The sequence below is a fragment of the Octodon degus genome, unplaced genomic scaffold, assembly GCF_000260255.1.
Source record: "Octodon degus isolate 3935 unplaced genomic scaffold, OctDeg1.0 scaffold00131, whole genome shotgun sequence".
Lineage (NCBI taxonomy): Eukaryota > Metazoa > Chordata > Mammalia > Rodentia > Octodontidae > Octodon > Octodon degus.
Window position 1 is genome coordinate 2,951,806 of NW_004524707.1, and position 24,555 is coordinate 2,976,360.

Consider the following 24,555-nt stretch of genomic DNA (forward strand, 5'->3'; position numbering starts at 1 on the left):
CTGCCTTCTGCAGAAACAGAAACGCTCTTCGGTGCTTGTCTCCAGCGCTGGGTCTGGACTTGCTGAGCAACCTCGTGTAAACTTCAGCTTCCTCATCTGTCAAAGGAAGGCTTTGGCAAGACCTTCCCAAAGGTGCCTGTGGGCTCTGGCTGGGGAGAAGCGTCTGGTCTAGTCTGGTGTATTCCTTCCGGGCACTGTGAATTGCCCAAAAAGAAAGGCCTCATTTAGGAGGGGAGCCCAGCCCAGGCCACGGTTCCCTACATGCATTCCTTGGCTCTCTCTCCAGCTGCCCTAAACATCCCCTGCTTGTACCTTGTGACTGGATTACCTGACCTTGAATCCTGCCAGCCCTGCACTCTTGCTGAGACCTCTGCTGACCCAACTGCCCATAACTGGGACAGCCTCGCCTGCTGTTATGCAGAGCAGGCTTCCCTACAGCTGCACAACAGGGTGCTGCCAGCTGGGCGCTCAACAGCCCTGACCACCACCACGGCCCCTGCTGATGCACCTTCCTGGGCCCTAGTCCTGCCAGTGTCCATGGTCTGCTCAGTGGAGAGTACTCTGCGGTGGTTGATTCATTCATTCTACAAGTGCTCACTGTCATGTCCACTCCAAGACAGGTACTGTTCCAGGCAAAGACACAGCTGTAAGACAGCAACTGCTTCCCATACGAACACATCCCACGGCCAGGACAAAACTCCCTACTGGACAGAAACATCACCTAATTTGCCACTGTCAAATTCTTGCATTTGACAGGTACTTACTGAACACCTGATGGGAGCCAGCCACTATTTCAGGCGCTGTAATAACACAGCAGTTTTGAAGTACAACTTTCTATGCAGTACCACGATTAACAGTATGGGCTCTGCGAGAAGGGAGGGGCCAGGAGAGGAGGAAGGAACAGGCCTGATCAAGCTGCTACAACACGTGGACACACACACGCCAGGACGGATGTGTTCATTAGGCATCACAAACACATACTACTGAAAAATTAATAACCTGGATGTCAGTTGCGTGACCCTAGGCAATCACAAAGCTTCTACAAGTCTGTTTCCTAACTTGCAAATGAGGTAATGAGAGCGAGAACGAATCAGGCGGTCTATGTAAAACGCCTGCGACACTGCAGCACAGAGCCCATGCTGCAACAGCAAAGGTGCCAGCACTTAATATGCCAAGAACGTCAAGAAATGCCATCCCACCCCACGTAGCCAGTATCCCAAGTTCCTCTGCAGATGATATTGATAAATGTGGCTCCAACTTCATCACCAACAAAAAACACACGGAGAGGCAGATGCAGTATGATGGAGAAAACATGGGCAATATTTAAATTTTTATAGAGCTGGGGGCAGAACTCAGCAGCACAAGCACCTGCTTAGCAAACACAAGGTCCTAAGTTTGATTCCTAGCACAAAAAACAGGCATAAAAGAGGACTGAACAACAAGATAAATGCATTTGAAGCAAGGAGGAGTATTTTGAGAGGAATTAAAGGTACTGTATCTTTTACTGTAATAAATATATGTGATACATATATACATATATGTGCATATGTATATGACAAAATATAAAGAACCTCCTATAAACCAATAAGAAAAGTACAGGCAGACTCAGTATATAATTGAGCAAAAGATGCAAATAGGAACTTGGCAATGAGGAATCCCAAGTGGACAGTATCATTAAAGTGCTTATTTATTTATTTTATATATTTGGTACAGGGTCTAATACGCAGCCCAGACGCACGGTGAACCCCGTTTCAGCCTCCCCAGTGCTGAGATTACAGGCATGCGCTCCCACGCCAGGTCTTAGTGGCCAGCTCAGTGCACCCCAGAGTGGGGCTGGCGCAGCAATGTGGTTTGAACTTCCATCCCTGGCTTGCCTAAGCAGGCGCTTAGTCCGCTGAGCTATCTCACTGGCTCTTTAAAATATAGATTTAGGCCACAGTATATCATTCCATAGCTATCAAAATAGGTACAATGAAATGGATACAATAAAAAGGGGGACAGTAGCAAATACTGGTAAGCACTTGCAGCAATTAGGAAAATTCCCCGAAGTAGGGAATTTTCCTACTTCACTCCTAGGGGGTAAATGGTTCCACTGCTCTGGCACTATCTTATTATAACTCTGATTCAGCAAACCCATTAAGTATATACCAACAGAAGTGTATATACACCTTGTGTGCATGTGTATACACATACACACGAGTGTCTATAGTCATAGATACGCATGTTTTTATAATCACAAAATCACACTGACCATATGACTATATAGACCATAACAGCATCTGGCCAAGGGCAGACCACAACACAACAGGGATCCCCTAAAATTCTGTCGCCTAGTGAAATCGCAGCTGTCCTGGCTTTATAGGTAAGTGCTACGAGGAGATCAAAAAGCAGCAGAATCTCCTAGCAGTGCACTTCTCAGAACACATCCCTGTAGTTAACACAGGCCTCTATGTATGTGTCACGCACACATGCGTGTGTCTATGTCTGTGTGTACATGGGCATCCGTAATGGCCAAAATCTGCCACCCCCAACACCCACCAGCAGAAAGCAGGGTGATAAATGGTGACCTGCTTGTATGTGGAGTACTACACTGCACTGAATGGAAAACCACAGCAGCATAACACAAGTGAAAGAGTCAGCCTACAGCAGGGACACTGTGACTCTATCTATATGAAGTTGAAGAACAGGCAAAACTACTCTCAGAACTTAGCATTCCAAACAGTGGCCACCCTTAGAGTGCGCTTAGTACCAAAAGTCTCCAAGGGTTTGGTAATATTCAGTGCTCTCCCCGAATCTAGATGCAGCTTACCGTGGTGCACACCTTATGCTGAACACAGGCAATCTGTTCAGTTCTAAATATGTTGTATGTCAATTTAAAAACTCCCCCCTAAGGGCTGGGGATATAGCTCAGTGGCACAAGTACCTGCCTGGCAGCACAAGGTACTGAGTTTGATTCCAGGACCAAAAAAAAAAAAAAAAAAAAAATTACCCCCCAAAAAAGTCTTAAAACAGATTAAAAAAATTTAAAAGCCAGGAGAAAATGGTTTTTTAAAAAATATATTTGGTACAAGGTCTCACTGTGCAGCTCAGACTCTAGTGATCCTCCTGTTTTTGGCCTCCCCAGCACTGGGATTACAGTCATGTGCCACCACACCCTGTCTCGGTGTCCAGCTCAGCATGCCACGAGGTGCTGGGGATCAAACCTTGGTCCCTGCACTTGCTGAAGCAGGCACTTAGTCTTCTGAGCTATTTTGCTGGCCCTACAAAATGGACTTTGATCTAAATGGGTCAATAACCCAATACCAACAGATTCCATCACCTTCTGCCCCTGCTGGTGAAATCTGAAAGACACACACACCATATTTGAGGGTATTTTCCTATGCATTTAAATAAATGGTAGTGATATTATAAAACTTCAATACTGTATTAAAGAAGTACATGTTTTTAAAACTGAAAAGTTAATTTTTCCAGCCTTACTTCTGTGAAAAGAAAACTGGAAATGTATTGGGCTTAAATGTTCAGCGGCTACCAGAGCACGGGAGGAACTCTAGGCCTGGAAACCACGTCCATGAAGAAGCCAGGGTCTAGGAGCAGGACAATAACCGGCAAGGAGATTCTGGGACAGTGGTAAAAGAACATGGGCCGCTGACAGAAGAGTAGAAGTCACCAAGAGGTCCCGAGAGGGGCGCCCTGCACTTCCTGACCTGGCGCAGGAAACCACGGCTGGGCGTGGGCAGCCTTGACTGCAGAAGGAAGTGGCTTCAGTGGATCATGCACTGGAGGTCGTAACCTTGGACGTGCCCTGCGTCACCCGTCACCCGGGGATGAGCAAGGCAGGTTTACCCTGGGGTTCTGTCTGTTGGGTGCTGCTTCTAAATATATACACACTCACTCACTTAAGACACTCAAATATTTACCATGACTGGACAGAACCCCCCAGGCTTTTGGGTTCAGTGGCCCCAGCTGCTCATCAGAATAGCAGTAACCTAGAATCTGGCTATCAAGCCTTGGGGATCACCTGAGTCATCTGCATGAGAAGGGAAGCAGTGAGCCTGAAATAGAATATCAAGAATTTGCCAAACAATAATCTATTCCCTAGTCGCTTTCACTAACAGAGGGAAACATTTTTTAAAAGGGCACCTCACCACCATTTGTGAATGCTATTTATTCTAAGTAGATGTGCCTTCTTAATTGTGTGACTTGAGGTTATCCAAAAAACGTATCTGCCTCTCCCCAAACTGAGCAAGTGCATGGGACCCGAGGGAGAATGTCAAGAGCAAACTGGAGGCAGGGATGCCCGATGAGCCAGGAAAGCACGGGCACCACTCCTGGGATGCCTGACCCGGCCTGGCCTTGCCTCCTGCCCGGCCCAGCTCTTCCCTACAACCCCTGATTAGTCTTCCCCAGTGTCACAGGGTGACATCTTCACTCTGCCATCACCGTTAAAGAGGCTAGGTGGTGAGGGCACACGCAAAGCACCGTGGAACCGCACTGCGGTCTGGAAAGCGAGCATACTCCAGAATCCAGACACAGCGCTCCTCCCCTCACGGTCATGTTAGTCATCTTCCTCTCACTGGGCACAAGCCCCCACACTCACAGCTTAAAGGAAGAGATGCCAATGTGGCTCCTGTGTCAGAGGAATTCAGTCCACAGTGGACTAGCTCCAGGCCAGCAACATGATGGCTGAAAGGCATGCTCCAGAGTAGAGCTGCTTATGGCTCACAGCAGCTGGGAAGCAGAACAGGGGCAGACTGTCAGACCGGAAGGGGTGAAGTGCCAGACAAGAATCCAAGACCCGGGGCTCACGACCCTCACATCCACCCACTGCTGTCTTCCCCTAGTCACTCGGATGGATCCCAAGGCTGATCAAGATGGCATTCCACACTGAGCGCCACACCATCCACGGCAAGCAGAGATCTGTGCTCTGAAGACTCCTCATTCCCCTGTTTTAGCTGGAAGCAGCCTTGCCAACTGCAGGAGGAGGAGCTGGCAGAGGACAGCTATACCGGGCAGCTGAGATAGCTGGCAACAGGTTGAGTCTTTTATCTGGGAAGCAGTATCGTGTTCACCAGGGCAATGAGTACGCGTTTCCTGCATTTAAGAGAACATTAGCAAGCAGAACTAAGTTCTGTGAGGCAGAGCAAACACTTTAGCTACAGAGAGAAGGAAAACAGCTCCAGGCTAGACTCCTGTCATCCCCGCATGCAGGACAGCTGCTTGCAATGGCTTCTCAGATGCCTGAAAGCTCATTTAAAAGCCTCAGCACCTAAATATGCCAAAAGTTGAAGGTTGTTTTGGTGCACCCACAACACAGCTACACAAAGATGCACATGCACTGGCCCGGGAATATGTTGCTTAAAGGGTACAAATCCATACCATACCTTCTAAGGAGAACCACGAGAGACTGGAGGCCTCTGAAGACACTGAAGTATTTCGCTAACAAGTCTCTTGCTAAAGGCTGACAGGAGCAAGGGACAAGAGCAGAGGCTAGATCAGTCTTGGCCCCGAGGATTCCAACAGCAACTCAGAGCTGAAGAGACAAACTCTCGGGCCACTTCTACAGAACCGGTCCCCTCCACCAAGGCTGTAAGCTCTGTAAGGCTCATGCTTTGGACTAAACTCTGTGGTAAGAAGGCTGTTCTGGTCACCGCTCGTACATACCCGACACTTTCTGCTGCCCAGACTGTGACAATGAAAAAAATGACTGCAGGTATTTCCAAATATCTTTTGAAGACAGGGACAGAGATAAATTTGTTCCTGGTTGTCCCTTATAGTAGTACTATAAAAACCTAGCCTAAAATTATAATCATCCATTTTGGAAAGGATGAAGAAAACTTAGCTGGTCATTGTCTCCTAAGTACACTACGAAGGAAGAAGTCCCCAGTCAGGGGATCCACATCAGTTCTGAGGACTGGGAGGAGGAAATCCCAAAGGAGAAGACAGCTGTTCTATCACCCGCAGGCCTCCATTCTCCAACCCCACAAAACCTTCCTCTTCATAAGACTTAGTTGACCTCAGAGTCTCACAGCCACTCACCCCCACCTAAGTCAGTTCAGGTCCCAAGCATAAGCCACTATCTACCTGGCTACATGTCTGGGACAGACAAAATACATCCTTGGCTCATCCTAGCTCTTCACTTTCCCTGACTCAGCCACCTTGCCCAAAATGCCAGCTACCAAACAAACGAAACCACCACAGCTCAAGCCCAGCCCTCTAGGGCTTTGGGAGTCAAGACACAACACCAGCCAAGAAGGCTCAGCCAAGGTAAAGACACAGACCGAGAACTGCAGGCACAGGAGGGAGGAGCAGACAGAGGGATGACAGTGTGGGTGGAGCCTACAAGTCTATAAGGGGTAGAGCCAAGAAGGCCTCTGGGACAGGCCCAACAGCTTCCAGGCTTTGGAAGAGGAATGATCCTGTGTAACCTCGAACTTGCCCAAGCCGAGAAGACACTGTGTGCACTGCTGAATATAAATCCAGTCCACCCAAAGCTGGGCCTGGCTTGCTCTGGCCAGCCCCCCATCAGCTACAGTTTTGCTAAATTTAGTGCTGCTCCCAGCCACCCAAAGGACACTGCTCTTCGTGTCCATTTCAGGTTCAGCTGGGGACAGACAGACAGAACGGGAGTTGTCAAGAAGGGATCTGCCCTCGAGTGACCCTCTCCCTTCCCTGCTGAAGTCAGGGGCCCAGGGGAGCCAAAGACATGAGAAACCGCAGTCTGAGGTCTCTGGAAGCAGGCTCTGTCCCCAAGGTGGGATGCTAGGGAAAAGGAGCGCTGACCCACGACTGTCACCCTCGCTCTGCCCACTCCTTCACACCCAGGAAGTCGCAGAGTCTGGGGCCCAGCAGCTCCTGCTCCCTCAAACACCGCACAGCATGGGGAGATGTCCAGGTATACCCAGGACAGGGGAGGAGATGCCCTGCAGCACTCCGGAGAAAGAAAGGTATCCAGTCAAACACACAGAGGCCCTAGAATGGAGGGGAAGCTGGTGGTTCCTAGGCCTGGATGCTTGTGGCAATCGCCTGAGGCTCCCAGACATCTGGAGGCCTTGTGCCTCCCACCCCAAAGGCTGAGAAGTGTCAAAGACCCCAGCTGTCAAAGATCCCAGCTGACTCAAAAGTGCACACAAAGTAGGAGCGGCTTAAGGGCCAGACTTCTGCTTTCACAGAGCTCTGCCTCACCACTCAGGCCCACCACTTCCTCTAACATCTCTACACCTCGCTTCACCCACTACAAAGTACACCTCAAACTCAGAGCACCCATCACTGACACAGGGCTATGTGAAGCCGTAAGGGGAAAATCCAGTACAGTACCCGAGGCAAGTGCACAGTGAGAGCTCCATACAATCACAAAGGAGAGAAGAAACCCGCATGCTGGGTCAGCACCACCCAGGGTGGGAGTCTAGGCGTGCTCAGACCCTGGGGCACGGACAGGGCTATCAGCAGGACCCCACGCTCTCTCACCTCTGCACACACCATTCTCCCACTTTTCTTTTCCTCCCCTTGCTCCGCCTCCCTAAATCCTAATATCCAAGGCCAACTCTGAGCACTCAGGGCTCTCGCCCTGACTCACTTCACTGCATGTCTTACTTTAGAACTTCATGCTGGCTACCCTGACCAGCAAAGCACCTGCCAGGGGATGCCTCAGAGAAACAGGCATGTCCTGAGAGAAGGCACGCTCTCCTGCCCTGCATGCTCTTTACCACACTCGGCTGAGCACACTACCATGGACTGATATTTTTGGGATGAAAACACATGTTGAGTTCACAGAGCTAACTGCACAGAGGCAGAGAACTAGCTGCAGGGTCCAGAAGAAGCAGGACCAGCATCCAAGGCCACGGACCATAGGCTCCCACACCATCACAGGGATGCGCCACCACCCCACGCTGCCACAAGAGCCCCTGCTGATTCTCTCCCCAGGCCCACAGCTCCTGCCACAAAGCCACCAACCCCTGCAACTCCTTGAGCCTGACAGCAACCAGGCAAAGCTCTGCCCACATGGAAACCAAAGCAGCTGGCCACCGAACAAGCTCTAAGCCTCTTACAGATTAAAGGTCCTAATTTAAACCTCCACGGAGCAGGGACAAATGGGTCAGCACTCTGCAGGCCAGTGGTGCAGCTGGGAGAAGGAGACGTAGCCACAGGAGCGGGAGAAGGTTCCTGCTTTGCAGGAGAGCGAGCTGGTGAAATCATCGCGCGGGGAGCCAGCTCCTGAGGCCCACCACGACTCTGGGCGAACTCTGACCTCCCTGCCCAAGGAACCTGAGAAGCAGGAAACCAGAAGCAGCACGAGCAGGTCAGGACAGCCTTCTTCGCCCTGCCCTACTGTGCTAGGTGGCAAAGGTCTGCTGCTGAAAGATAAATCACATTTAAAAAGGCAACGAAACGGCTAAGAAGTCAGGATCCGAGAGAAGAGCGAAGGGGCTGGGTTCACCCCATTCTAGGGAACCACTCCAGCCCGAAAGGATGGGGGCAACCTCTGTTCCTCACCCTGCTGAGCCTGTCCAGGCCCTGCTCCCTGGGTCCCTGCCACCAACAATGCCGGGGCAAGCAAGCACCACAGGCAGCCTGCTTCATGCTGGGAGAGCCCAGCTCTGGCCTTGCCGTGAAAAAACAGCCTCTCCCTACATCTGTCTCCATGGAGATGGCCTTGGTGAAGTGGCCAGAACCCACTGTCCAAGCAAAGAACAAAGAAATCCTCCCAGGATGATGTTTCTCGAACATTCTGGACCCAGGCGCGTAGCAAGAAACACATATTATAGCTGGGCTTTGTGGTGCTCTTCCGTAATCCCAGCACTCTAGTTGGCTGAGACAGGAGGGCCCTAAGCTCAAACCTCACCTGGGCAGCTTAGCAACTGCGCAAAGGGGGTGGGACATAGCTCAGTGGGAAGAGCTTGAGTTCAATCCCCGGTACCACAAACATAAGTAAGCAAATAAATAAACATGGAATTTCACAGTGACACTTCACACACACACAAGTGCCTTTGTATATATTTCTCTCTCTCTCTCCTTCCTCCTCCTATGTAAATGGGAGTTTCATGGAGGAATATTCATCTTTACCACAAACTACGTAAGCAGATATTGTGTTACACAACCCGGCACATTTTTCATGCTGGTCTTCCCCAGCACTGACTTCACCAGCACCTCAACTACCATGTGCTTCCTTGGCCACACGCCTGCAGGTCGTCCCATCTGACCTCTGCTTGTCTCACAACACAGGGCCAACACACTCTCCCCCCCACCTCCCCGCACCCTAATGGGGCTTGGACACTGGGCCAACATGGCTCTGCAGGGTGAATAGTGCCACACCACCCTGTCCAACCCCCACTACCTGCATGCAGTGGCAACACACACCAGCTAAAGGGCCGACCCTGTGCTGTAGGCCCAGTGCCTTCTCTTCCAACAGCCCATGTGCCTATCAAGAACACTACAAAGGGTCAGCCAGATAACTCAGTGGACTAAAGTATCTGCTTAGGCAGAGCACAGTGGCTGGGGTTCGATCCCAGGCATGCTGTGCCAGCCCCACCCCTAGGGCGTGCTGAGACAGTGATTGAGACTGGGCGTGGTGGCACACGCCTGTAATCCCAGTGCTTGGGAGGCTGAAAACAGGAGAATCACTACAAGTCTGATCTAAATAAGGAGACCCTTTTAACTCAGTACCAAATACATAAAAATAAATAAATAAACAAAAACTACAAACCCTAGAGGCCTTGCAGTACGTTTGCTTTACATCTGATGGTACAGATACCATTTTTATAAGATTTTTTTTTTTTTTTTCCCAGAACTGAACTCAGGCCCTTGCGCCTGCCAGGCAAGCACTTATTCTACTGAGCCATCTCCTTGGCCCCTAAGAATTTTTTTTTTGACAACAAGAAAAAAGAAGCCAGGGAGAACCAAATAGTTCAGGGGATTAAAGCACCTGCAAGCAGGCGCAGGGGCTGGGGGTTTGATTCCTGGGCCTGCCACGCTGGCCCCACCCCAGGGGCACACTGAAACAGCTATTGAGACTGGGCGTGGTGGCATGCACCTGTAATCCAGCTCTTTGGAGGCTGTAAACAGGCAGATCACTATGAGTGCAATCAAGTAGTAAGACCCTAAACACCCTGTAGACCCTTCCCTAAAAAATACAAATTAATTAATTAATTAAAAAAAGGAAAAGCAAAAGAAGCCAACTTTAAACTAACTTCAACCCAGACTTCCTGCCTTTCCAAGAGGCTTGTGAAATCTTGTCACCTGTTCCTGCAGATAGCCCACCCTAACAGACCAGGAGGGCTAAGGAATTCTGCAAGTCCCAGACCACAGCAATGTGAAACCCTAATTACTCTTTCCACATCCACTGTTCACAGAAAATGCAGCCTACCGCCTCTTTCCATCTGTAATTACTGCCTGGCTCGGTATCTGAGTTGGAAACATGCCCCAGGAAAACATAAGCACTCATCATTCTGAACTGCCTCAGTTTTAAAGGTTGTCAAGATTTTCCCCCTATAGGTAAATTTGAGCATCCCTTGGTGTAGAGAGCAGGTACCCCCTTGCTCGGTTCCCTCCCAGGCAGGGACTGGCACTCCAAGTGACCCCAGGCTCAGCCACCAACAGGATGCTCTTGTCAGTGTCCCCAAGCCCAGAAGCCTACAGCACTCACTTGGTCAGCTCCCCAGGACTCCAGGGGGAAAAATGTGTCCCACTGCAGTCTGATGCACTCAGCCCCCTCGGGCTGGGTTTCAGAGTGCACCTGGGACTGCAAACTTATGCTATCATGGTTTCCCCAGAGCTGACAGCGTGCACAGGTAAACCTTCCCCAAAGGAGTTAAGAGTGAGTGGGACTGGTCCAAGCCTCCCACTGTCTCTCCCGGGTACACAGCCCACCACATCTGCCCCTCCTGAGCAGCCTCCGTATCCCAGCAGGTCACTTCCTCCTCCATTCTGGGCCCAGACTGCACTTTGAGGTGAAGCCCTGCCTGTCCCAGGACACCCACTTATTAATAAACATGTACTTACTGAGCACTTGATGGGGCTGAGTGCCAACTAGACTCTAGGGATCCAGCCATGGACAAGACGGGCGAGAGCTTCCTACACGCCGAGAGACACCCCCACTCCATGCCACCCTCTTCTGGCTACCACAAGACTCACAGGCTTTCCTGCTTCGACCCCAATTGTAGGTGAAAGCATCTTTCTCCCTCATTTTCTCCTTCCTTTCCCCTGCCAAACACCTACATACAAACAGAGAAACAGACACAAGATGTCAGCCAGAGTGCACAGGTGCTCACAGGACAGCCCTGGCCTGCGGGGCAGACAGCGCATGAGGAACAGGCTCTGCTCAGCAACACAGCCCCTGGGTACCAGGGGACTTGTCCCTGCTGAAGCAGGAAGCACAGAAGGCCTCTGTGCCCGGGCCACAGCCTACAGGTCTCCTGGCCACTCAGCTTTTAAATTGCACTTCTGCTCACAGGCACTGGAAACACCCTCCCCCATACGTCTGCATCCAGCCCACCTAGCTCCTGCACTAGCAGGGCAAAGGAGCAGTGTGCTTCGCAACACAAATGCTCTGCACATTCAGGGGAGCGACAGAAGCCATGGAACTGCTACAGAGACACACACTTCCCTATGACGAGAGACGGCGTGAAAAGGAGTCGAACGCTTCTGCGCAGCAAAGAAAATATCACAGCAAACATACAAGCTGCAGCATGGGAGGAAATACTTCGCAAATTATTCATCCAACAAGGATTCTATATCCAATACACAAGAGGAATGGGAACAGCTCGACAGCAGAAAAAGAAAAGATAATCTGATTTTAAAATGGGCAGATGACCTGAACAAACATTTATTTAAAGAAATGATCAACTAGGTGAGATAATGTTCAGTATCATTAACCATCAGGGAAATGCAAATCAAAACCACAATGAGATATCCCCTTACCCCAGTTAAAAGGGCTCGTAACAAAACAATACAGAGCCAGTAATAGTGCGGTGCATGCCTGTGAGCCCAGCTACTCAGCAAATGAGCTTGAGGATGCCAAATTCAAGGCCAGCTTGAGCAGCTCAGTAAGACCCTGTCTCAAAATAAAAACCAGCAAAGGACTTCAGTGTAGCTCAGTGATAGAACACCTGCCCACCACAGTGTGCCAACTCCTTCTATCAAGGTTGAAGCCCTAAGTCCAATCCCCAGTACTGAAAAAGAAAAAATGAAAGAAAAACATTGAAGTGAATATACAGAGGTGAAGTCTCACATACTGTGGGTGAGAATGTAAATTAGTACATCCTTTAAGGAAAGCAGTATCAAAGTTCCTCAAGAAAACTAGAAATAGGACAGGAGCACCGTATGGCCCAGCCATCCCCTCCTGAGCATTACAGCCCAAGGCACTGAGCTCAGTATGTGGAAGAGACATCTGCACAGCACATTTACTGCAGCAGTAATCACAGCAAGCTTGATCAGGAGTCTACTGAAACTCTGCGGCAGACTGTGTGAGAAGGTGATACACAGTACTATTCCACCATCAAAAGGAACAAAATCCTGCCCTTTGCAGCAGCACAGAGAAAATGGGAGGCTGTTATGGTAACGAAGTAAGTCGGGCACGAAAAGACAAATACCATGTGTGTTCATCTATATGTGGAAGGTAGAAAGCTGATCCCACAGAAGCAAGCAGAGTAGTGGGCTCCAGAGGCTGGGGCAGGCCTATGGGGGGGATGGGCAGGGAGAGGAGGGCTAACAGTTGCAAGGGTGCAGTTGGATGAGCAGAGTTATTTCCAATGTTCTACAGCACTGCAAAATAACCGTGATTGACAACTATTCGTTGTATATTTCAAAATAGCTAAGAGGAGTTTGAACGTTCCCAATACAAAGAAATGATAAATAGGAAGTGATGGATATGGCCACTACCCTGGTTTAATCACTCTACGTGGTATACATGATGTCACACTGTACCCCAATGAATACATACAAGTACGATGTGTCACTGAAAATACCTAAATACATATACATAGGTGTGTGTGTGTGTGTGTGTGTGTGTGTGTGTACATAGAGAGACAGAGACAGAGACAGAGACAGAGAGGGGACTTGTTTTTAACAAAGTGTCAGTGACTCCAGCCGGCACGGGAGTCCTCCCAGCATCCTGACAGCTCACTCTCATAGCAATACTCATTTTCCAAATCACACCGTGGCAGTGGCTAAATGGCCACCACATCTGTTACCTGCAAGAATCATAAAAATGCACAATCAGCAGCATCAAAACCACCGCGCTCTTTTCCTTCAAGTTACAAAAGCCTTCAATGCTGCTAAAGATGTGGCTCTGGCATCTACCAAAGAAATCTGGCTACTCCACTTTCTTGTTCAAGAGCTGTAATTTTATGTTACTGGGGTCAGAGAATGGCTGTGTTCTCCAGCACTATGGGTCAACAAGTACTAGTGAAACTCAGCTCTGTTAAGGACTATGTTCTACAGAGAGACAAGATTCAACCCTCATATGGACCAAAGGTTGGCTAGGGAGGCAAGATTCTCAGAGAAGAAACGCTGCTCTGTTATGTATAATAAGACCCACGAAGACGAAGGAAATTTAGACTGTCTTTTAATTCAAACGTAAGAAATTAAGCTTTGCTATTACTTAACACATGACATGCACACTCCTTAAATTTGTATGCTCACTGTCACTTAAGTTAGGGGGTACTTGGTCTGAGTAGGAGATTCAACACACAGACAGGTGGGCCATGTCACCGCACTGCATCCATGGGCCCAGGGAAGCAAATGTAAAGACACCATCTTCAATGCAATGAAAAAACACTCTTAGTAATAAGAACGTTTCTCAGGCAAGGTCTGAGAATTGTATGACCTCGCTGTCCCTGATTACCTCATAACAAAGTAGGAAGAGAGTTGCCTAATCTAGACAGGAATCCTACTTTCAGCTAAATATTTCATACTTCCAAGCAAGTATTTCACAATTTGCTGGCCCCTTATATAATAAATGCCTGACAGTAGAATGCTACTTCCCAAAGTTTTCAAACAAACAAATATTTACTCTGTCCCTTTAAGTTGAAGAAGGAATTTTTTAAGTGGTTAAGAAAGCCATTATTTCTTGAAAAAGTATTTTAAAAACAGGCTCTCAGGAATCATTTCCACCATTATGCAATTATGTTGCTGATTTCTAATTAGGGATGTCATCTCTGAAATCTCCTATCTATATACACACTTAAATGAGAATATCCAAACTTATTTTAAAATCGCCCAAAATGGAGTCTTGAACCCATTTATTAAACATATAAAAATATACAAAATTTTCTGATGAGTTTGTAAGAACAATTAACCACCATCAGGAAAAACTGAAACATCTTAGCTAGATTTCAACACAAAACTTTGCATAAATTGGTACATGTGACTATAAAAAGCAAGAATAAAGATCTAGGCAGTATAACCCCAGGTGGCTTTCTGCCATGAGGATCTACGCATCATTGTGAGGTCTTTCAAGGTACCCTAACTTGAGCTACAACTGCTAGGTAGTCCCAGGACACTCTGAAATAATAAAGCATACTCAGTTACACTTATCTTACTTGCAATCACTTTTGATAATTCATCCCATTTAATTCTTCAACAAACCGCTTTACATCTGTTACATGTGCCTGTACTGTTTTGCGCTCTGGAATACAAAACTGTGAGATAACTCAGTGGACTGAAGCACCTGCTTATGCAAGCTTGGGCAAGCAGGGACCACAGTACAATCCCCGGCACCACACGCTGCGCCAGCCCCACCCCCCAGGGCAGGCTGAGCCGGCCAGAGTCCGGGCATGGTGGTGCATGCCTGTAATCCCAGCACTGGGGAGGCTGAAAACAGGAGGATCACCATGAGTCCGAGCCATGTAGTGAGACCCTGTAACAACCAAATACATTTAAAAAGAGAAAGAAAAAAAATGCAGTCTATTAAGTAGTGGAGATGAAAACACTGACTGAAGAGACAGGCAAAGCTAGTGAATGTCAGGTGAGGAGTGAGCCCACTGAAAGGACATCCAGGCAAAGGCCCAGAGGACATAAGACTCAGCCATGGAGCTACCTTAAGGCACAGCATTCCAAATGGAGGTGACTGCAGATGCAAAGGTCCTATAACAGGAAATGTCAAGGATTACTGAGAGAAACGCCAAGGGAAGAGCAGCAGGAGAGGAGGAACAGAGGCAAACTGGAAGCAGGTCACACTGATCTGCATTACCCAATATGGCAGCCACCAGCCGAGCACAAGAAAGCTAGTGGATCCAAACTGACACAGGCTATGAGAGCAAACCACAGAACAAAAACGTGCAACCTAGCTGAGATTTCTGACATGCTAAGCTGAGTAACTTACATGAAAAGTATTATTAAAATGAATTTCAGCAGTTTTGTTTTCACTTCTCCTTTACCAAAAAAAATTTAAATTACCTACGTGGCTCTCCAGCACAGCTCATGTGATATTACTTTGTTTTCTTTTTTCCTTTTTGGTGGCACAGTACAGAACTAGAGCCTCAAGCATTCCAGGCAAGTGCTCCAGCACCGAGCTATATCCCACTGCATGAGCACCTAGAAGATGCACTTTCATAACCAGCATGGCAAGACTGGAGGAAAACTTGTATGAGCAAAAGCAAGATTTCTGTTCTGGATATGATCAGGGTTGGATATCTACTAATATCAATGTTAAACTGTTAAGCAGGTGGCTACAGACACAGGCCTACAATCTAATTGAGACCTGGGTTAGAAAAATACAGTTGGGGGTCATCAGCATGTAGAGTTTCTTCCACTTTCATTAGGCAAGCTTCTCAACATAAGTAAAACTAACAGAAGAGTACAGTAAACTTCCAGATAGCCATCACTGAGTGTCAACAATGATCAAGTCAGGGTCAGTGCTGTTTCCCTCCCAAGGTTACCCCAAACCAATATTATTACACCATGCATCCATGTGGCACTTAAAGCCATGAGTCAAGAGAGGACCACAGAGAGGACGGGAGCCAAGGGGAGCTGCTCCACAGTCTTCTCACCTTCAGAGGGCAGGAAGATGGGAATCTGAGAAGCCAACATCCATGAAGCAGGTGGGAAACCTGACATGCAGCCCAGGAGAGACCAGGTGAAGAAACTGCTCCAAAGAAAAAGGCAAGGAGGCACACGCTGACCCCCACTGAGAAGCTACCCGATGACGCCCAGCAACAGACCACTGGATGGAACGCAGCAGGGACTTCATCCAAGATAACAACGAGGGGGGAAGACTCCTCTCAGGCCACAGGCTGGAGAAAGCAGGGCTACAGGTGGCTCTTTTATGATGAGAAAACCAGCAGCCAGGACAATGACTCAGTATGTGATGCGAGGAGGAGGGGGATTCCTGGGACCACATTCTGAGTGCAGGACAAGGAGCTGCCCTCCAATTGGACCAGCAATGGCTCATGGGGAAGAAATTGTACCTAATATACACTATCAGGACAGCAGAGCTGTACATACAAGTTATAAACACACACAGGAAGCTGCTCAAAAGTTTTATCTGATATGTTCAAGTATGAAAATAACTAAAGACCATTTAAGTAGATGAAAAACAAAACAATTCATCAAAATCTAAACCATGTAGCCTTCAGTGACCAGAGATACCTTCCATGGTATACTTAATGTATTATGTATTATTGAATTAAGCATATAATAAAGATCTAGGAGAGGTAAAGGATTATTGGTATCTGTATCAAAAATAACTTTTACTGATTAATATTCTTTTCAAGGACTCAGACACACCCAGCGTGGCAGTGCACACTTGCCAGTGCTCTGGCTAGAGGATCACAAGTTCAAACCCAGACTGGACAAATTAGAAAGACCCTATCTCCAGATAGAAAATAAAAAAGGGAACCAGGGATGCAATCCAGTGTGAAGGAACTGAGTTCAACCCCACGCATCACAGCAGAGGCAGACTCCAACACAGTAATCCAGGGACTGCAATATAGCTGCATTTGAAACCAAAAGAATAAGAAATACAGTGAGAGTCATTTTCAAACTTAGAGCCTCAGAGGGATCAAGCAGAAGTCTCAGTGTTGACAGAGGAAAGTGTAAATCAGTTAGAAGCTCCACCCGTGAGATAGGCCTGAACTGTACCATTGGCTCCACTACTATAACAGCATGAACACCCAGTAGCATGTAGTTCTACAAAACCCAGCCTAGGAGCCTACAAGAGACAGGCAGAAGGCCCAATCTGACTGTAGCCCACAGTCTAGGAACACCCAACCTGTGCACGGGTGGGACCACTCGGCACTGGCCAAGCCCTCTGCCAATTCAGAACACCCGCTCAGTGTTTTCATTCAGCCTCTCTGTGATCATAGGTTAAGTAAGCTCACCATCTGGACTCTCGGGGCTGTACACACTCAAGCGCAAGAGTGTGAAAGGACAGAGGCGACATCAAAGTGGCGCCACTGCTGGAACACCGGCTGGGGGCTGGGAGACACAATGGCTGCACCAGCCACACCCGAGTTCCTGGGAGGCCTGTTATCAGCCACACAAAGAACACCAAGTCCTGCCATGTGGCAAATCAGCCATCCCAGAGGTGACAGTCACAGTCACACAACTCACATGGGAAAACTCGATGCCCTGGCCCTATGACAGTCAGGCGAGCCTGACCTGTCTTCACTGCTGAGCCCAGGGTCTTGACTGGGTGACTTGCTGGGCGCAGAGGTGCACACCTGTAATCCCCACACCTTGGGGGGCTGAAGCAGGAGGATCACAAGTGTGAGCCCTGCCTGGGCAACTTAGAAATTTAATGAGACCATGTCTCAAGTTAAAAAATTTTAAAAGAACTGGCGATACAGCTCAGGGCAAAGGTCCGCCAATCAGTTCCAAGTACTACAAAAAAGAAAAATGAATGCCCATTAAGAGAAGGGATACATGCCCATTACATGAAATCATAAAAGGCATAGAGATAGCAAAGATTACTCCAGATCACAAAAATGTTCCCACAAAATTCAGGAAAGCCACTGACTTCAGGCAGCTGGCGACAGAGGTGGGCAACTAAGTAAAGCTAACAGGCAAAACTAATTCTCTTAGAGTGGCCATAATCTTTTATTAAGAGACCTTAAGATTTAGCAACTAAAGGAAACACATGGATCTTGTCTGCAGCCCAATTTAAACCAACAGTTTGCTTTTCCTTTCATGAGAACATCAAGGAAATTCAAACACCTACTGGGTTACGGGTGTTTAGAAATGACTGCTTTTTTAAGGTGAGATAATACCACAGGGATCATGTTTTTAAAAGGCATCGTTCTGTAGAAATACATAAGTCTTTGTGCAGGGAACACTATGCACCTGAAACCCACAGCAAGCTAACCCAAGGGGGCAAGAACTGGTAAGCAAAGGTCTGCTTGATGTGAGAAAGAGCCACACGCCGTGAGGCCAGCATGAGAGGCACTGAGGTTTAGGACCCTAACTCCCTCTACCTTCACACACCTACGGAAGTTTCCACAACAGAATTTTTTCTCCAGTGGGAATTGAACTCAGGACCTCATGCTTGGCAGGCAAGTCCTGGGCCACTGAGCTATATCCCTAGTCCACAGTAAAAATTTTAAGAAGAGTAACCATAATGTCAAACCACAGTTAATTTTCCTGCCTTTGCCCTGCTACAGGAAAGTAACTTGAGTGGTATTTTTGGTCATACATGGACATATGCATTTCTACAGAACCCTGCAGCATAGGCCCAGGTGTTGCACGTGCCCTATCACCAGGCCCATCTGGGATTCACAGGCTTCGTGTCTGCTTCCACCCTGGGCTTCCAGACACTTCTGTCTGCCCACACTGGTTTCCACTGCCTCTCTCACCCTTCACTCCCCTGCTGGGGCTGGACCCTCCTTCTTGCCCCAGTCCCTTGCTATACTTGATGGCACTAATGTCTCTGGTACCAGGTCCTACCCCTCCTTGTTCCTGGCACTAACACCAATGGACTCCCACAGGTGCATATGGCCCATCCTTCTCCCTCTTTTCCTTTACCCAGGGATCCAACTATGTCCATTACCCCAAAATCTGTCACTCTTGCTGCCTTGAGTTCCTTTCTTCCTAAAAGGCAACTAATCATGGGGCGCTGTGCTGCTCAGTAGATTAATCCACTCTTGCCTTCACAGCTGACTCCCTTCAAGGAGGTGGGGTCTGGCTGGAGGCGTTGGACCCCTGGGGGTGTGGTGTGGAAACCACAAGCCCCTCTGGCTTCTGCCTTTGCTCTCTGCTTTGGGACCCTCATGAGGTGAGCGGCTTCCTTCCAGTATGCCCCACTGCCGTCCTCTTCCTGGTGGGAGCTGAGGGTCCATGGGCAGAATCCATGAGTACAAATAAACCTGTCCTCTTTTAAGCTGTGAGGAGGTTGTTGTGTCCCAGGGGTGAGCAGAGTGACTAAGACATGTATTCAGATCCCCCCAGCACATTTCTAAGACAAACCAAGTAACATCTGTGTGCCAAGTTATGTACCTCGCAGAGTGACAGCCACAAATAAGATGGACATAGACCTGCTCTCCTGAGGGACACGATCTAGAGTATATGGAGTGAAAATAGGCTCCACCACAGTGCCACTCCCACATCCATCTCTGTGTCCTCAGGACTTCACACAGCGTCTAACATACGACAGATCCTTAACAAATACCTGGCAAGAAAAATGAATGCCTCTCAAGTCTCTGCACTGCTCTCCGCAGCAGTCGAAGCCCAGGTCCGATGCAGTCATCTTAGACTCTGCAAATGAAAGGTAGCCAAAGAGGCTTTCTGATGAGAAGCTCCGAGATGAACAGACAGAGCCAGCCTCTGGGGACGGCACATCACCGAGGCAGGAAGGAAGGCAGGCTCCCGGAGCCAGCCTTGCCACGACCAGCTAAAAGCGGCTGTGGGTGTGCTTGGCTTCTGTCTCTTTGCTATTCTGGATCGTCTGGGCCCTCCTCCTCCCACGGCCAGCCTCCTCCCTTCACCCTTCCAGCTGCAGTGGGGATAAACCTCAGGCCCCGCCCGGCGGCCCCTGCCGCTCTGTGCATGTGGCTTCCTCTCCCCACTGACGTCTTTCACTTCCTATCTCAGCCCCGCATAGAGTGGCCTGATTGTTGCGCTACCCTTGTTTTGAAGGGGCAAGAACCTCACGCCAGCCCTGGTCCTTGGCAGGAATTCCACCAAGAAACCAGCACAAAGACCAGCTCCTCAGGGGGTTCTAGGTGCCCTCGGGCTGGGCCACTGGTTCCAGGAGGTAAACCGAGGCCAGCCCCAAGCCGACACAGACACATGTTCCACACGGTTCAAATCAGGGCCTGAGAGCACAGAGGAAGGCCAGGCGGGTTCAGGAAGACGCATCAGGCTGGGCTGCTGGCAGCCTCTGAGGGGCGCCCCCAGCACCATGGCATTCATTCATAAGGGCAGTAAGGTCCGAAGTGGCCAAACAGAGATGGCAGAGAGAAACAGGCTGCAGGGCTGGCACAGCTCCTGTCCTGCGCAAGCGGGAGAAGCCAGGGGTTCATGGAGGGCAGTTTGTCAGACTGCAGCCACAACACAGCCCTGCTCAGGACTCAGGGCTCCTAGCTCAGACACAGACAGGCCCGCCAGGAAAAAGGCTGAAAGCGAAAGGAGTTTCCCAGATAGAGAATGACTCCTCTTGATGCTAATAATCTATCTCAAATGCCAGACTATCCTCTCATGGGATCACAAAGGAGGCCCAGTGAAGAACGCCAAGAATGCTGGAGATCCAACTCAGTGATAGGGAGTGTCCTCAGTGGAGCCTCAAGCACTGTTCTGGTGGCTTATAGCAGTGATGGGCGACTTCAGTGTGTGTATCTGTGCCTGTTCATGGTAGTGGAGACTGAACCAAGGCCTTCACGCCGAGCTACCTTCCTAGTCCTTTTCTATGTATTTATTTATTTTCACTTTGAGACACAGTCGCACTTAAATCCTCAAGCTGGCCAAGATGGGCTTCCACGTGCAGTACTCTTGCCTCCGCCTCCCAGAGTGCCGGAATTCTACGCATGAGCCACCACACCTGGCATCTTCTATATCCTAACGAGCAAAAAAGATCATTTATTTAGACTTGCAAGTCATACAACCTCTGTTCCAACTACTCCATCATACCACTGTAGCATAAAACCAGCCACACACAATACATAAACAGTGGGCGTGTCTACTTCTAATAAAGCTTTATTTAAAAACAGGCATATGGCCATGGACCATAGTTTGCCAAGTTATGGTCATTGGGAAACATGCTCTTATATATTGTTTTCATGCTCCAAAGAGGAACAGAGGCTACCACATACCCAGAAGACCCTCCTCCACTCCACAGGCTGGGCCTATGTGGGACGCAGGACACAATCCCTACTACTCCTCCTTACAAGGCACTAAAGAAACTCAAGATGCTTGTTCCCAAAGCCTGGCCTGAATCAGAAAGCTGGAAAAAGTTAAATGTCAAATCTGAGGGCTTCAGACTATAAGAAATTAGACACCTTGGAGCAGATAGCAAGGCCTAACAGGGACGTAGCATGTCCATGCTCACACAGCGCCAAAGGACTCCTGACTGTGATGTTCCTACTCCCAGTGGGAAGGAAGCGTGATCAACAGCACGCCAGGGCAGCCATGGACCTGCAGGCCCTTTCCACAGCACGCCCTGGGCTGCACATGGTCATGAGAGCAGAGGTCGAGGAGACAATGGGCATATACACATCTATTCTTCCAATGTTGGAGCATCGTTAATGGACAGAAAAAAACAAACTCAAATTTGAACTTTAAGAAAAGACACGGTTTGATAGAAGATGTGGGTGGATGGCAGAACTAGTCCAGGAGTCTGGGTAGGCCCTGGGATGATAAACATTTAGAAGGCATGCAGTCCTAGATCTGGCTCTGTCCCCCTACAATCACCACGTAACTTTCAGCTGCATAATCCAGCAGCCTCTACACCACTTCTTAGAACTGACTTCTACAAACATCTGCGTGCCATAAACATTTCCATCCAGATACCCTGCCACCTAAGGAAGGCAGTGCACCTAAGCACAAACCAGACAGGATTCCCCCAAACCAGTCTGGGGGCTGCTTTCCCTACTTCCATCAATCCCGAAGGCTCACAACTCCAGTCTCTTCCAAATCACATTCTGCCCTGCCCACTACACAGCCTCTCTGAACTATCGGTCCCTCTTCCTCTCCACACCCACAGGCTCCGCCCTCACCCTCACCTTCAATCCAACACACTGCCAGTTCTGCTTGGGGCCCTAGATTCCAGGCCTGTAGCAACACCAGGTCATCCTCCACACTCTCATCCCCCTTCCACCCACCACCCTGTCTTCCAGGCCAAGGTCCAGTATTACCTTCTTCTGGCTTCCCAGCTCCCAGACCCTCACTAACTCACTGTGCCAAACCCTGAAGGATTAAATCCTAGCTTTCACCAGGAGGCACAAAGACCCAAGAAAGCCTAGCCTTCCTCGTTCCTACAGCTTCAAATTCAGACTCAAAATGCGCAGGCCTCCACCATCTCCCTTACCATCCTACCCTCAGCTCCTGCCACCCCAGAACGAGCCCATAGCACTGCCAAGCCCATCAATTCATGGCCCTCCCTGTGTGCCCGTCATTCCTGCATCCACATCTCTGCCCACGCTCAGCTCACCCTGCCCTGCGATGACGTCCACACCCTGCCCCCATCTACTCCAACTCCTACGCAACTGCAGACTGCCAAGCTCTGGAGGATACAGGGATGCAGGAAAGGGGCAGGTGATTTAAAAAAAAAAAAAAAAAAAAAAACAGGGAAGGGGTCATGAAAGGAATACATGGGGTCTCCAATCCCTGGGAGCATCATTCTCCCAATGGGTCGCAGGCGATCAGAGAAGGAAGAGGCGGGAGGAGGAGCCAGATTTTTCCACTGAACGAAAGGCATGATTTTCATCACTGCTTCTGTTGCCCTGGTAACCAGGGACAGCCCAGTGGAGAGTACAGTAAAAGAACACCATGTTTATCTTTGCCGTCTGATCCACTTCCCTGTGCACCCTTCCCTGACCACCCGCCAGGCCTGCTCCAAATGTCTTACAATGCGACCACCATGTTTCTAGTTTCTGTTGCCCAAAACCCCAAGGGCAGAGCTCGCTTCTCTTCCTTTATCCAGATATTTGTACCATATGCTCTTCTACTGCCATACCTTGTGGGTCATCTCACCCCACCTACCTACCACACCAACAACTGGCCTCAAAAGACAAGAATGGCCTCCACTCTACCACGAAGGGAAATAAAGGGATATGAAGGCATGAAGACCCCTGCCAATCCCTCTCTCAGCCCCAGACAGCTAGTGTGGTTGGGCCTGGGTCTTCCAAGCCCCCTCTTGATGCCTGGGACCAGGATCAGGAGCCAGGCTGGGCAGAGGATCAGGTCAGCCCCAGGGTCCCATAGATCCTGCCTCCCACACAGGCGCAGCGTCTGCATGACCCGAGAAGAGACACAGCTCTCTCCGGGGAGGTTATATAAGCGTTATATAACATGGTGGCACCAATAAGCACAGAGACCCAGCCAGTGCCAGGGACAGGCCATGGGTGGAAACAAACCCGAGGGACAGGAAGTACAACCCTCTTGTCACCAGTGCCCAGAAAGTGCCAGGCCCCAGCTGCCGCAGCCCTGTCTCTACCTGCTGTTTTTACCCCAGAGGACAGGGAGGGTCTTGCCTGGCTTTGCTTTTTTCCCTCGCTAGGCAGAGGGAGGGGTATCACCACCACCACCACCACCACCACCACCACCAGGCTGCCCTTCCCACGGGGTGGCCAGGGGTCCTGGGCAGGGGAAGGGTGACGGTCAGCACCCCCTCCTCTGTCCTCCTACCAGAATGCGCCTGTCTGGGGAACAAGTGTTGCAGCCGCTCTAGGATTGGCTGGGTCCGCTGTCCCTCTGCTCTGTCATTTGCTGTTCCTCTAAAAAACAAAACAAACCGAAAGGGAAAGAAAAAAAAAACAATAAGCACATTTCACAAATACCAAATCCTAAATTCTCGTCTAGGGTTTCGAATAAAGCTGGAAGGAAAAGGTTCTAAGGAGACCCCCGTATTTCCCCGCAGCCGCACCTCCCACCGTTTCCTGGCCAACTCATCCCCCGCCCCCACCCAGGGACCCGGTCCGCAGCCCCTGACCCCCCGCAGCTGCCTCAGTTACCCAAGCTTCCACCGCGGTGGCCTCCACTCCCCCACTCCACCCCAACCTAGCCCGGAAGGGGGCTCAGAACCGAGGTGCCTGGGTGCGCAGGCGGGGCTAGGCAGCCAGCATGGGGCACTCGGGACCAGATCCCCATCAAACTCCTCCACTGCACCACCGCACCCACTTTGTATTTTCTGGGGGATGCAGGACACGGAACCAAGCCCAGGAGGATCTTCCCGGCACCTGCAGCTCTCCGGCCTTCCCGCCTCGGCTCCTTTCACGCACCTCCGCGCCCCCGAAGACGCTCGCAGAGGAACGCGCACGGACACCCCGACTCCGACGCACCGTCAGCGCCCCCAACCACCTGTCTCGGCGGCCGCCCAGACCCCGAGCGCTCTGCGGCGCCGGGCACCACGCCCACTGCGGAGCGGCCCGGCGCCAGGTGGGGGACGCAGCGGCTGGCGAGGGCCGGTCCCGCCGC

General features: G+C 49.7%; 1 long non-coding RNA gene across 1 annotated transcript; it reads right to left on the reverse strand.

Annotated features, from left to right (window-relative positions):
• Positions 1-3,212: 3,212 nt before the first annotated feature.
• LOC111812607 lies at positions 3,213-24,477 on the reverse strand. The gene is made up of 3 exons (XR_002818073.1): positions 24,360-24,477; positions 23,767-23,853; positions 3,213-4,728 (listed from the first exon to the last, which is right to left on the reverse strand). It is a non-coding gene; the product is annotated as an uncharacterized LOC111812607 (long non-coding RNA).
• Between the last annotated feature and the right edge of the window lie 78 nt (positions 24,478-24,555).